This window comes from Dermacentor silvarum, chromosome 5 (genome assembly GCF_013339745.2).
Source record: "Dermacentor silvarum isolate Dsil-2018 chromosome 5, BIME_Dsil_1.4, whole genome shotgun sequence".
Lineage (NCBI taxonomy): Eukaryota > Metazoa > Arthropoda > Arachnida > Ixodida > Ixodidae > Dermacentor > Dermacentor silvarum.
Genome location: NC_051158.1, coordinates 26,858,895 through 26,873,789, shown reverse-complemented (window position 1 = coordinate 26,873,789; position 14,895 = coordinate 26,858,895).

The following is a 14,895-nucleotide window of genomic DNA, read 5'->3' as shown; positions in this document are numbered from 1 at the left end:
AGGCAAGCAAGCAAGCAAGCAGTTGTTTTGCCTACGGTGCTTTTAACCAGCCAACCTTTTCGTGTTCTAAGGACGTCTGCGACTTCAGTCTACGTAACACTCCCAGCTTGGTCCCCGGAGGCTCCACACCATGGACGAGAAGGGTAAAAGCTCCAACGAACGCAGCGAGGAAAAAGAACAGGAGGAGGTCTCTGAGAATGGGTCGACTCGGCGCGAGCCCGCCGTGGAGGACAGCAACGCTGCCGGACCGAGCGCGTCTGTTCCGGAGATTCGGGCCAGATTCGACTCGTCGCTGTCCCTGGTCGATCACCACCGGGAGCCGCTACATTGTCCAGCACGTACCGATGGCATTTCAGGGGAACCAGCCGACTCGGACAGCGAGGGAGAAAGCCAGGATGGCGAACTCGTGAGTCAAAACGTGATAGACGACGTGTGCCGGATGTACTTAAGCCTCATCGTCAGGGAAACCTACCGCATCAACTCGATGTCCCAGGCGCCCAGATCTGCCAGCGCGTTCGCGGCACTCAAGAGGCTCGGATTTCCGAGCTCGTTTGAACGCGCGTTCAAGGCCCGGTACGGCGCCGTTGCTGATGGCCGTCCTTCGACCCTTCGCGATGACCGCCTTACGGGCGCTGATGCACAAGTGCCCGACTATATCAAGAACATCCTAGATGAGTATGGTCTATCCGGCATCTTAGACAACGAGAAGCCTGATGTTGGCCACGTGGACGACCACTTTGTCGGCGAAAGCAGCGGAAGGTCAGGGCTTGGCTGCGGCGACCCCGAAAGGTCGAGACTCAGACACCGCGGTAACGTAAGACGCCCGTCTGCCCCGTCTGATGCCGAAAACAACACTGACACCCAGGAGTCGGATTCAGAAGCCAAGGAAAAGGGAGAGGTTGAGTGAGAACGTTGAAAAAATGAACACGGCAAATTAAAAGGTGTTTGTTGTGTGCGTTCATTCGGTCGGTCTCTTCCTCTTCATTCAAATAGATAAATTGTCAGTGTCGCCCGAAGGCGAAGCATTGAAAGCAATGAAAGGGTTCAGCTCTGGGCCTAAGTCGTCTCTGAAAGCTGGCGTGGTACGTGAGGAGCGTGTCAGCGGCGTTGCTGGTGTCACACCTCGATTTTGAACGAGATGAGACTGAGTGTAAATTGTTTGGCTTTGGTCAGCGTTCAAAACTAGAATTTAGCTTGAAGTTCACCAGTCTGGTATTACACAGCGGCTCAGCAGAAACGCTAATGTTGCCAACAGTGGATTCGTATATTTTAGAGACACGCGCTTCACGTCTCTGGAGGCTGTCAGTCCACCACGTGCGGGCCACGCACGCGTCTTCAATAGCAGGACAGTACACCAACAGGCGAAAGCGACGGCGAGAATGTACCTCGAGCATCCATAAAATTGTTATCGCAATAGGAAGCAAGGGAAGAAGAAAAAAAAAGGCGAAAGCTTGCACTAGACCGCGCAAAGCTCATTCAACATGACTTTCCTGATTTACTTTAACATATAATTCTACGCTGTTCAACACTAATTCCATAGATATTCGGAAATTTATCCTCCATATTAATTTGTAATAATCCACCCACTCCTTGGCCAATCCCCCACCGTGGGTAGAAGCCACATGCGTGAGAGGCTACAACAACAAGCTCAAGACGCAGCGAAGCTGGCCGAAATGCCGACAACGCGTTCCAGCAGGCCCGTTCCTTGAATGCGTGTATCGCTGCCTCTCGGACTTACGGCCGTCACTGCGCGTTGCTTAGCGCAACTTGCAACACCGACACCGCGTTCCAATGCCGACACCGCGTTCCACCGCGTTGCAATGCCGACAACGCGTTCCAGCAGACCCGCTCCGTGAATGCGTCTTTCTCTCTCTCGCTCTCATTTTCTTTATCCTTCTGCCGAGCATAGCGCGCAAAACCTCTCCTTCACCTCGCAGAGCATTATCACGAGCGCGTGCGAACGCGCCAGCTGTTGACAAAGACGACGACGCTCGAACGCAATCATTACGAGTGGAGTTTGAACGCCTTGACACGGCAGGGGTTCTGCGACGCGCCGAAGAACCGACAGACTGGGTCAGTGGTCTCGTCGTATGCATCAAAAGAACGGACACCTCAGGGTGTCCCTCGAATTGCGACACATGAACGGTAACTTCAAACGAGAACATTTACAACTGATCAGCTTGACCTTTTCAAAAGAATTCGCCGGACGCCAACGGCTCATGGGTTCCTGAACTGAGGGTAATACTGGTAATACCCACGTTCAATGTTTACTTCCCCTCCTTTCCTCTCCGTGCTTTCTCTCTCTCTTTTGTTGTTTCCTATCAATCATGTGCCTCCTACCCACTATGGGGGATGGGCCAAGAAATATTTCTCTCGGCTCTTTGATTTTTAACAGCGGAGCTTATCTTAGTCGACCTTTAGCTGTCTGTCTGGCGTCACGCAGGTCATTTGACCAAGAGAGGATGAGAGCCGTGCCGGGGGAGGGCAGGTCCCGTGACCAGCAGAGGAAGAGAGGAGGTGGTTAAAGGAGAGGCCGCCCTGTGCGCCAGAAGGAGAGGCCATAAGAGAAGGTGTTTTTGTGCGGTGGTGGTGGTAAACATTTATTAAGGTGTTATTTACATAGAGGTTGTTCGGGAAAACCAGCCCTTAGTGGGCCAGCTCCCTACAATACTAGGTGGAGTCCCTATTCAGGGACCCCATTGGTCGTGGCCGCTGTCGTGACACGCTGGACCATGGCCTGTTGAGCCGGAAGGTCCAGGCAGCCGAGCAGGGCCGCCTCCCAGTCCTCTCGGGTTGGGTTGGGGTTGGGGGTTAGAGAAGGATTGAGTTGGCATGTCCATACCATGTGGTAAGTGTCAGCCACCTCCCCACAGTACTGGCAGAGGCCGGAAAAGGAAGAGTCAAAGTGTTTGAGCACTGCCGGGCACAGTAGCGTATTCGTGAATAGGCGAAGAAGAATTCTCTCGTCCGCCTTCTTGAGCCCTTTGCAGAGCGCAGGAAAGCGGCGGTGAGAGTCCCGATAATGGGTACTTCAGTCTTTAAAAGTGAGAAGAGGTGGATTATATTCTGGATCAGAGTGGTCATCGGTGGAGGAGGCAGTTGCCCGGGGAATGAGTGCGCGGGCGGCAGCGTGGGCTGCCTCATTGCCTGTGAGTTCCTGATGGCCGGGGGTCCAGATTAATGAGCGGGGAGAGGGGTCCCGCGGGCAAGGTCGAAGAATTTGAGCAGCTAGGGGTGAGATCCATCCCAGCTGGAAATTTCGACAGGCTCCTCTGGAGTCAGATATGATGGTTTTGGATGTGTCATGTGAGATAGCTAGGGCTATGGCCACCTCTTCAGCATGGGTAGCATTGGGTGCAAGGAAGGAGAGACCATCCACCTGCCTGTCTTGGTGGACTACGGCGGCCGTATACCAACCCCCATGGTAAGGGCCGGCGATGTCCGTGTAAAATACGCTTTGTTTGGAGCCGTAGTGGCGTCGGAGGGCAAGAGCCCGCGCCTCCCGGCGACCAGTGTGTGACTCATGGGACATTTGGTGGGGAGGGGTCGAACATGGATCGCGTATTTCCAGTGTTCGGGCACTCGTACCCGCTCCTGTGTGTGGAATTCATGCCTGATGTGTAGGCGATCTAGGAGTCGTCTGCCTGACGGGGTCTGCGCCAAGCGGGTGTATTGATTTGTCAAGTGAGCCTCCCGAAGCTCCCGGTAGGTGTTGACCACCCCCAAGGCAAGAAGTCTCGCATTGGAGGTGGAGATGGGGAGATCTAGGGCTCGCTTGATGATTTTGCGGAGGGTGACCTCCAAAAAATCTTCATCGTGTTTGCGTAAGTGCAGGTACGGAGTCGCATACAAGATGCGACTCGTGACAAAAGCTTGTGCGAGACGAAGCGCATCCTTGCTTTTGAGACCCCCCCGCTTGTTGGAAACCCGGCGGACCATACGGCCCACCTGTTCTCCAACCTTACGGAGTTTGTGAAGTGTTGTCTCTACTCGGCGGTGTTTGTGTATGTGGAGTCCAAGGACACGGATCTCCTGTGCCTCGTTAATGGGTCCACTACGTAGGGAAAGGTTAATGGACGAAGTGCACTTCGGCATGGGCCGAATGTGCACGAATTCTGACTTCTGTGGGGAACATTGGAGGCCGCAGTATGCCGCATATTCGTCCACTATATGCGCTGCGGCTTGCAGGCTGTCCTCCATGTTGCCCAGGCTGCCGTCTGTGGCCCACAGGGTGATGTCGTCGGCATAAAGCGCATGCTTTACCCCGTCGACAGCATCCAGCCGGGCCGGGAGCTGTACCATAGCTAAGTTGAAAAGGAGAGGCGACAACACAGCGCCCTGTGGTGTGCCTCGCGTGCCCAGTGGGTAAGGGCCGTATTCCTGATCTTGGATGCGAATGTACGCAGCTCTGTCAGTGAGAAAATTTCGAATATAGTTGAAAGTGCGATCGCCACAGTTAGTGGCACTGAGGTGAGCTAGGATGACTTCGTGCTTAACGTTATCGAAGGCTCCCTTAAGGTCAAGCGCTAGAATTATCTTGTCATTGTGGGGGTGTTCTATGGGAGTGAGGACTTCGTGGTGTAGTTGTAGGAGTATGTCCTGCGCAGATTTGTTGGGTCTGAAGCCGTACATGGAGTCAGCGAAAGTGTTACGCTCTTCCAAGTAGGAGGAGAGACGATCTCTGACCATAGCTTCCATTAGCTTCCCCGCACAGGAAGTAAGAGAAATGGGTCTAAGGTTATCAGTGTTGATGGGTTTCCCTGCCCTTGGTATGAAGATTACTAGAGATGTTTTCCAATCTAGGGGGAGGGGTGTTTCTCCGGACCAGATAACATTGATGTATTCGAGAAGAGACTGGTGTGCAGTATCGGGTAGGTTTGCTAGGACTTTGGCGGTGAGTTTGTCTCGCCCGGGAGCCGTGCCCCGCCTCATTTTGGCAAGAGCCACACGGAGGTCGTGTAACTGGAAAGGAGCGTCCAGTTCCGAGTTCTCCCTGCCTGCGTAGTGATACTCGGGGCCCCGCGGGTCCTGCTCAGTGCAGAGATAGCGGTCCCGGAGCGAGAGAGCTAGCTGTGTTGTGGAGCCCTGAAAATTGTGAAAGGCTCGATGTAGATGTCTTTGTGTCTCGCCTCGCGTTTGCGCGGGGTCGATGAGACTACAGAAGAGTCTCCATGTATTGCGGCCAGACATTTGCCTGGCGGCAGTATTACATCGGCTTACCCAATTTGAATCGGCGAGCTGGGCAGCGTACTCGGCCGCCTTCTGGGTGAGATCCAGTATCCGCATGCGGAGTTTGCGGTTGTGTTTTTGTCGGCGCCATCTCTTTGTGAGGCTGCGACGGGCCTCCCAAAGATGGAGGAGGTGGTTATCCACGTCCGGATGGCTGTCCGTGAGTTGTATTGCGGTCTCGTGTTGTCTTAATGTTTGGAGTATGGATTGGGCCCACTGGGAATAACCATTGTGAAGGATGGGAGAGACAGGTACGGACTGTCGGAAGGCGTCCCAGTTGGGTAGGTGAGCCTGTGTGATGGGGCGTTGTAGGGGTCGTGTTGAGAGTGTGGTGTTGAGAATGCAGTGGTCGCTGCCGAGGGTTTCCTCGGTATTGACCCAGTCTGCGTGTTTGATGTTTTTGGTGAAGGTAAGGTCGGGGCAGGGGTCCCGGGTCACAGAGTTACCTAGACGAGTTGGTTGCGCAGGGTCGGTGTGAAGAGTGATGCCCAGCGTGGAAGTTAGCTCCGCGAGTTTCCTTCCACGCATCTCTTCCTTGCGATAGCCCCAAAGCCTGCTAGGGGCGTTGAAGTCGCCCACTATTAGGAGTAGGAGGGGATCGCGCCCTGCGATCTTCAGCGCCCTGGTGAAGGTGTCAGCGAAAGTGATCTTTTTGAGTATAGGTCGGCAGTAAATGTTAAGGATGTGCACCGGCGGGTCGGCTCTGCGCAGGGGAAGCCTTGTGACCATGGTGTACGAGTAGGGTATTGAGAGGTCGAGGTCGACTTCTTGTGCAGTTAAGGTTTTATGTACAAGAAGGCAGGTGAATGGGTCCCGCTGAAAAGTGTTATAGCCTGTGAGGCGCATGGCGTTGCCGGGCTCTTGAAGGGCAACGACCGCGCACAGGTGTTCGAAGGTTTCGAGATAGAGGCTGAAATTGGCCCGTTTGGCCCTATCCTTGAAGCCTCTACAGTTCCATTGAATTAGATAAAGTAGTTGAGGTTTTCGGGCTTTTGTGCGGCGCGCCCTTTCGGATAACGCGCAACGCGTATAGCTGCTGCCGACGCCGTCCGCGTTTCTCCGCGTTCGCGCCGAACGCGCGTGGTGTGATGCCTCTGGCGGCGGCTCAGCCGGTTTCGACCAGAGAACTGGACACTCGACGAGTAGCGTCGGAAGTCGCTGCCTCTTCTCGCCTCGCAACGTTTCAACATAATATGAGTTCCTATTGTAGATCTGTGTTTACTTGTGTTTACGCAAATGAATCACGTGCAACACATGCACATGTAACACTCGTAACACTGCATAACTAACACACCTTCGCTGTTCGAGCACCTTCACGGAGTGGAAGGGGCGGTGATCTTTTGATGATGATGATGATGATGATGATGCACCTCTGTCATGGCTCGCACCCACTAAGGGGGATAGGCCAAGAATCGGGCGGCAGTGGGAATGCTAAAGAAAAATCATATTTTAAAACAAGAAAAACAAGACACACCAAGTAAAAGACAAAAAAAGGCAGATGTCGCACTAACTAGATTAGCATGCGATCGAGCAGTCAGACTAACTGAAAAGGTGAAAGTGAAGATTAATAAAACAATTTGGAGAAATCAATTTAGGTGATATGAATGCGTCTGATGAGTAGAATACAAATACAATAATTAGCAGGGTAATCGTTTTGTTGGTTTTATATTGGTTCATATCGCTCACTTTGTCGTCTTTAAATTCATTTACTCCATTACTTTAACTGGGGGTGACGGCGCGGTCTGTCCACGGATCTCCAGTAGAGGGAGCAATTTTAGTGGAGTTCAGTGGGTCTGGCCAACCTTGTTCTTCTGCATTAAAGAAATGAGCAACCCCCCCGAGGGGATCAATCATGAATCGGGAGCGGAAAAGACTCTTATTGTTAACAGTTATTTTTCTTTTGAAAATCAGGTGAAATGAAATAAGCAACCGCTGTCTTTCGCCTCTCTTCTTTTTCATTCTTCTCATCCTATCCGTCCGCTCGCCTCCCGTGAGTCCGTGCCTTGAGTAGAAAAAAAGAAGAAGTACTTCAGCGCGGGGCAGGAAACAGCCATGAATGTTTCTGTTATTTCCAAGCAGTAATCTGGGTTTGGCACTTACAACGCCAAACATTTTGTCTTTTGGAGCCTGTCAATTAGGTACAAGTCAGGGTTCGATGATCACTGCTGTACACAAATTTATTGAAGCATCCGGAAGGTTACGCTGCTAGGGTACCGACCGTGGGACATGTTATCTTATGTTTATTTTTGTAGTTAGTTTTCTCTTAATTTTTTATTTAGTTAGCTTATGTATAGGACATCTTAAAATCTGTGTTAAGGAGTTGCCAAAATCTTAATTTTGATTATTCACCTTTACCCCTTTGTTCGTTGTTAGGTGCAAGTTTTATTTTATCCAGTGTGGCCAATCCCCCTCGTGGGTACGAGCCATGTTTTGAGGCAACAGCAACAGCAACAGCCATAAATCCACAAAATCGTAGAACAAAGCACCTTGACGAAAGCTCTCCCAGCTCCGATGAGTTCGGCAGCGGCTTGGAAGGCGAGGGCTACGCTGAGACAAGGTCCGCCAGGTGAGAATTAACGCCGGCGAATCTGCTTGGTGACGTGAAAATCTTTAGTCCGTGAGCCATGCCTCGGGTTTTGACATAGGAAAAGGCCGTGCAATCCTTACTTGTCTTAGGTCTCATTTTTTAACAGCGGAGCTGCTTAAGCCGGAGGTTGGGCCGTATAGCGTAGACCAGAAACTGTTCCTGGCGATGACGTCACCGCGCGTTGCCTAGCATCCACTTGGCACAGCTGCGCCTCGCTTCGCCGCCGCTCCGCACCGCCGCTACAGTGGCTACTGTACCGCCGCGCCGCGCTGCTACCACCGCGCACCTAAACGCGCAACTGCTCCGTCTAGCCATGACGTCACTTTGCGTCGCCTGGCAACCACATGTCAACGCTTCGCCAGGCCGTGTCTTGAAGCTCGTCGTGCGGCTAAGCGAGAATCTGCGCGTCGGCGGCGAGCCGATCCGGAATACCATGCCGAAGCTGCAGCCGAGAAGAGGCGTCGTCGAGTCGAAGATCCCGAGTTTCGAGAACGAGAATGCGAGAGTCTGCGTTTGAGTATCCAGCATCGTCGGGATAACGACCCTGGCTGTAGCTTGGTCGATCACAAGTCCCGCTGTTTGCTCCAGCCTTGCCACCACTAGTGCAAGCTGCGCTCATTTTTTTAGAGGCTGCCTGAAGCTGTCTTTCATTGACAGTTTCTGCCGATGGCCGCCACCTGCCATGTGGTAATTCAGGGGCTGTGGCGTTCCGCTGCCCAGGAAAGAGATCAAAGGTTCAATTCCCCACCATTAGTAGCCGTATTTCTATAGAGGCGTAACGAGAGGAGACTTCGTGCGAAGAGACACTTAGGTACACGCAAAAAAAAAAGACCTACGTCTTCAAAATTAATCTGGGCCCGTTTACAATGGCGTCCTTCGTAATTCACTGTGCGGTTTCGCGACAATAAAAAGTAAAAGTATTTAACACAAACCAATGATAGCCATCGTATCGTGCAAGTCTTCAACTATTGATCAGTGCTGAAGCAGTTTTTTTTTTCTCTTCACAAGCCATGTATTTGTTTCTGTGGCACGCACTTATTATTTTGGCAAGCGCTCTATGGCAATGGTAGCCCTTGTGGCATTAAGCTCGATCAGTCATATCGCTTGGAAGTTCCGCTCAACAACCTTCCGAATTAGCCGACGTAAGTATACACTTTCTGGATAATCATGTCATAACAAGCAGGGACTTCATTTAAATGCTTGATTTAGCCGTTTCTTTATTTTAATTCAATCTACCTCCGTGCAGAAATTTAATTATAAGTATTTGCTTGTCACCACTAACATGACAGTTCAAACCAGGCCCAGTCAACTTGCAGTATGTTGATGCGTGTGCACAACTGCAGAGAACTCCAGCTCGACAATCCTAAAATAAAAAGAGATAAGATATAATAAACATTCATGGGGTTCATTTCACTGAGCTAGTTTGGCCTCTATAACTAAGCTACGATCATTCGCCTTCTTCATTAATGGTCTTTTTTATTACTAGTTTCCACTTTTCTTATCGCGAAATATGTCTAAACTGTATTTGTTGTAGCGTACTAGACTGATATCTTGCAATGTACGAAGAGCGATAGCGTGTTGTCGTTGCTATAGTTCTATATATTTTTGTTGGCAAACGGGGCTACACTTCTGTTTGAAGCGTGCTAATTTGACCGTACCGTACTGAAATGTTAGAATATCGTGGCATGTAAACCTGCATGAGTAATGTTGTTGTTTTTGCCACATCTTACGTGTCAGGGTAGGTTGTATCATACCCAGAAAAATAACCACATACGCAGGTTGCAGTGTTTACAGATAAATAACAATCTCCGGTAATCGCTTGATTTCAGCATTCGCAGAGACACAGATGCCCGGGAGAATGCGCGAACACTGCTGTCGCGTTCCGCGGACGCCACAAGACGCACTCCCAGGAGCGTTAGAAAGAAGCACAGCCGCTGACACAAATACTGGAAGACCGCTGGCTCGACGAAGGAGAACTCCGGTTAGCCGACCATCGGACAAATCCCCTGCCGTAACTTCTCGCCGTACACGTGAGCTCACTCCCGAAACACGTGACCGCCTCGCCGCAGTCTCGCCCGCCGATAGGCGGTATCCGACCAGACACACATCGCCAAAACGGCTCGCAGAAGTGCATCGAACCACCCCCAGTCCAGGGCGTGACGCAGGGCCTCGAGTCGACCTGAAGCGATCTCTGGGTAGGTCCTCCATTCCTGGTACTGAAAGCGGCGTAGGCCCTTCATCGGCGATGACCAGGACTCCGTCCATCCTATCGCCGCCTCGGAGAGCAGCGAGCAGGACCGAAGACTCTCAGGCGCCTCCCGCACAGAGCGTCCGTTTCTCCAGAATCAGGGACAAAAGGACACCTCGGAGTAAGGAACGAAGAGTAGAGACTGGAGTACCGCCGAGGTCCGCCGCCCCTACGTCGACGAAGAGTTTTGTTCCCGCTGATCAAGAGTCTTCGGACGACAGTTCTTCGTCCAGCAGCTCGAGCACTTCGGAACTAGAATTGAAGAAAAACAGAAGGCGGCGCGTGCAAGGCGGTGGAACGAGGTCCACTAAACTGCCGTCACCCGTAGGAATCCCCGAGAGGAGCCACTCGAACACCCCGAACATTTCGAGGAGGCCCATTCTGCGAGAAAGTGCCGCCACTAGCGGTCGCGAACGCAAGGCCAGTCACTCTGTACGCAACTCCTCTGAGAAACGCTACGCGAGTGACGACAGCAGCAGCTCCGGAAGCGAGTCTTCGACATCTTCGACCAGCATCAGCTCGAGTGCAGTTGAGAGCAGCGGGGACGACGTTGCGGTCCCGACGGACCGCGTGGACCGAACGGCGATTTTGAAGAGAGAACAGAGGACCACAGCCACCCAAACTGACGAGACATTGACGTCACGTCCGGCGTCCATTTCCAGAGCAAGCCAGACGAACCTCCTGAAGCCTGCGAAGCGTTTGGTCAGCAGACCGACCCCATCGAGTGCGTCTGGGCCCAAACGAACGCAAGCTGCGTCCATGTCTGCTCGGCCATTGAAGACAGGCTCGGAATGTGAGTACACATTCACATTTCGGGGCATTCGCTGTAGTCGTTGGCCATAACGATTTTATTTGCCGAATAGGATATTTCTGGTTAGCAAGGAGAAATGCTGCGGCAGTTGGTACAGTGCGGATTTGTGGTATGAAAAAAAAATGCAGACGATCAAACGTGCCCTGTTGCAATCTACCGATGGCCCACGTAACTTGAGCCAAACTTTAAAAATATGCAAATGCCACGTAGCTGGACAGTCATGTTGTTGGCCGCCGCTTGGAGTTACTCAGATTATTGTTTGCATTGCGTCTAATTACATAATTAGCCTTAATTAATTATTCAATTTATCGAATGTTATAATTAGAGGAAAGGTTTCGAGGAGAAAATTGTTCGAGGAGAAAATTGTGCGCTGTTCGAGGAGAAAATTGTAGAGCGACATTTCACTGATACAGCTTTCTGTTGCTCAATACGTCCTACATAAGTTTTTTTTTTTTTTCAAAGCATGAACGAAGCCCGCGAAAACACGCAAAGTGCCTCGAGTGGCCACTCACGCGGCAGTTAATTTGCGCCAGTAATTAGCTCGCCAATAATTTTACTGGCGCGGCTCTGCGCAGCCTAGGTAGATGCGTCTGTGTGATGTCATTACAGGCCCTACACGGGCCTGTAATGACTTTTGAGGGTGCCACAAATTTTGAGGCACCCGCGTTTGTCACGTCCACGTTAGACGAGCCCGTGTATTCTCAGCGAGATCGAACTATAGGTGGCAAGCACCGCCGCTGCGTTAGTGCGATAGGCGATACGTACACGGCCCACATTGAAATGTATACGCAGTGGCATTCCGCTGTGAACGATCTGGCCCGATTTTCTGGCGATGAAACGCGATAACTGAAGTGAACTAATTTTGTACTGCCCTCGAATGGAACATTTTTGCGAGAAATGCGCAGACCGTTTCTATTTACTTGAGAGAAAAGCGAACTGCCATTCAACAGGGAACTATAGTATTTAGGTACATCGAATCAGGTACACAAGCCGGCGATTTATATGCGCGGAAAATGGATTTCCGTTGTGTCATCACAACCACATATTAAATGAGCACCTCTGGTCGTGTCACCATTAAGTGGGAGTCATGTAATTATAGCAACTACCATATTGCAGTTATCGCAATATAAACTGTATGAGGCGATATCATATGGCTGCATGCTTAAGATTCTTTTTGTTTCTTTACGCTTCTGAAAAAGAGTCCCGAAGCGACATCGTGAGCCTGGATTGCGTCCTTCGAATTTTGCCCATTCCGCACGCTAGGCGGCGTGTTGTGTTGCTGCTGTCTAGAGTTACTGTATATGCTAGTATTCCCTTGGTAGCATATACCGTAGCTCTACTACTGTCAGGTGAGGAAAAGCTCGCTTTCGCGTTTTTTGATGGTAACGCGTCTTCTCACCTTGCTGGTGCCCCAACTTTGTGGCCTCGGGATGGTTTCGTTACGAACCATACGCGCGAGGTCACATGTTGTAACCAGGGGTGCCTGTTTCTATACATCGGACATCGGGCAACATTCGAATTGCAGCTACTAGCGGACCTGCCACGAGCGACGCTTCCAGGAAGGTATCGATCTCCGCGTCTCCGGCTCGCACCAGTCGGGGACGCCACCAGGACACTGCACCTGCAGCTAGCGCGACGCCTTCCATAGAACGGGTCTCCAGCGCCGAACCGTCGACCACCGTCTTTCCCGCTGTCGTAGACAGCTCCGAAGGTGTTGCGTCGCTGTCCACCTCAACGACCGTCGGCCGGGAACGATTTGCGGTGGCTCGTGTCTTGGAAAGGCCGTTGCCTCAAGAACAGATCACCGCGGAGCCTAATTCGACGACTCTCTCTGGCGATCAACGAGAGGTCGTTAACGAGGCACCAGGGCCAGGCTTAATTCATGCTACGAGCACCACCGGCCTAGACGGCAGCAGTGACACCGTAGGAGCAGCTCCCAAAGAAGACCATGGCCAGACCTTTGGCGCGCCGCTGGTGAGCTTTCGATGTCAGTGTATAGATATATCGTTTTACCGCAAGAATTATTGGCAACGGTTGCCACACGACAATAATGATAGAAAAACTAAACAACGCAAATACCCGGCAATGCGAAAAATGAACAAATCTGGAACTGAGCTTCAGCCTCAATCAAAATCTTTTTGTTTAGTGTAATCATATTTTCTCACAGAAGCGAAGGACTTATGGGCATTATACCTAGCATAGCCCGGCGTTGCCATTTACAACACGTCAATTTTATTTATACTTATACGTGAATTGTGTTGGTTGTTACTACTTGCATAACTGTCTGCTTATTAGCTACATTAGTTAGTGCCTAAAATCTATGTGTTATCTCTTGTTTATGCCCTACGTGATGGGCAACACTTCATTTTATGCAAGAACCTATTTGTTTACCTTGCGATCTACGGATTCAGAAGCCTTTGTAAAGTTCCAAACGTTATTTTTTGCTTTTGTCCCCTTTCTTACACCATGCATGCAAAATAGACATTAACGTTCTACTACCCCTACATCAGAAATACAGCCTATTTATACATTACTCAGGCTTGTAGAGAATAGAAATATCATTCAAAATTCTTGACGATACGCAACGCGGTGGTTCTTATTTTTGTCAGGTGGACGAGGCTGCTACGCATTCGGAACCGCCATCTGATTTGCAACGGGAGAACCAGACCGAGACCGGGGAGACCACGGCACCTCAGGGGAAAAGCTCTTAAGCTGATGTAAGTGTGCGTGGAACGCACGTAAGAATAACGTTGGCGGCTTTAACTAAGAAGCACAAGAAATATGCAAGTTTTAAGCAGATTTCTTAATGAGAATGAATGTAAATATTCAATACCTGTGTCATTATTTCGCACAAGCTTCTGCTGTGTTCGAAAGCGAAAGGCAGGTCAAAAAAAAAAAGATTACTGTACTTAGATTTCTTTTCCGCTGGTTGAATTCAAACGTCTCGCAGAGCGTCAAATCATATAGTGAATAAGCTGGGTGCGTCCCTATCAAGCGATGTTGATTGCACAGTATTGCCTTTGATAAAATGCTAAGAATCTACGTGCGTTACTCACAATTTTTTGAGCATTGAGAATGGTGAAGATGATTGCGGCGAACTTGATCGAGCGTGTCAACTTCGTGGCGGTTCTTGCTGAAAAGAGAACCGCAGCGCATTCGAATGCAACTCCACCTTAATCCACCACATCGTCCCCAGTTGTACCTGCCAAAATGTAATGCAATCAAAATCATTCGGGTTAGTTAGGCCAGAGCTCACCCATTCGTATTCGCTTCTTTCCTAACTTCGAACATTGCAAATGCTTACTATAGATTCTGCGTATGCACCCCGATCAATTGAAGCACTGCGATCACAATCAAATGTCATAGCGGAGTCACTAGCGTATAGAATGACATTGAATTATCGGCTCATAACAATTCCAAGCAGTTACGAGGAAGCATTACCTCAGGTGCTCCTACCTGAACGCATGGAAACGGTTAAATAATTGTACCAAGTATTTACTGCATATAATTTGATGAAGTATTTGGCATGTAAAAGAAATGGTTAAAATATGCCGGCTGTTTGAAGCAGGTTTTTGGTTTATGCCATCAATTTCTTGCCAAAAATTGTTCAAAATAAGGGGGGAAAAACGAGAGCATCAAGTTTACAACTAAACAATAACCAATGATATCAAGCTTTTGTAAACAGCAACTACTGAGACACCTAAAGCGCACAAAGTTGATGTATTACGTATTACGAATCATGTTTAACTAGCTCTCTCAGATGCAACAGATTTCATTCAAATTGGCTGAGCCATTGTGTAACGATAGCGTTTCCGCGTTCCACACGTATTTGAATATAGAAGTAGGCCCGTTGATCCCGAGGCAAATCTTTCTCTTTTAATCGCGAAGAGGCCTGACGTCACACTGACGTCAGACGACTACAGGGCACGTGACATGGAACTTGCGACAAAGGCCGAGCCTGCCACAACAATGGCGACTGAACTGGAGCCATCTTCGAGGTATCTCGGTGTAGGCGTGAGT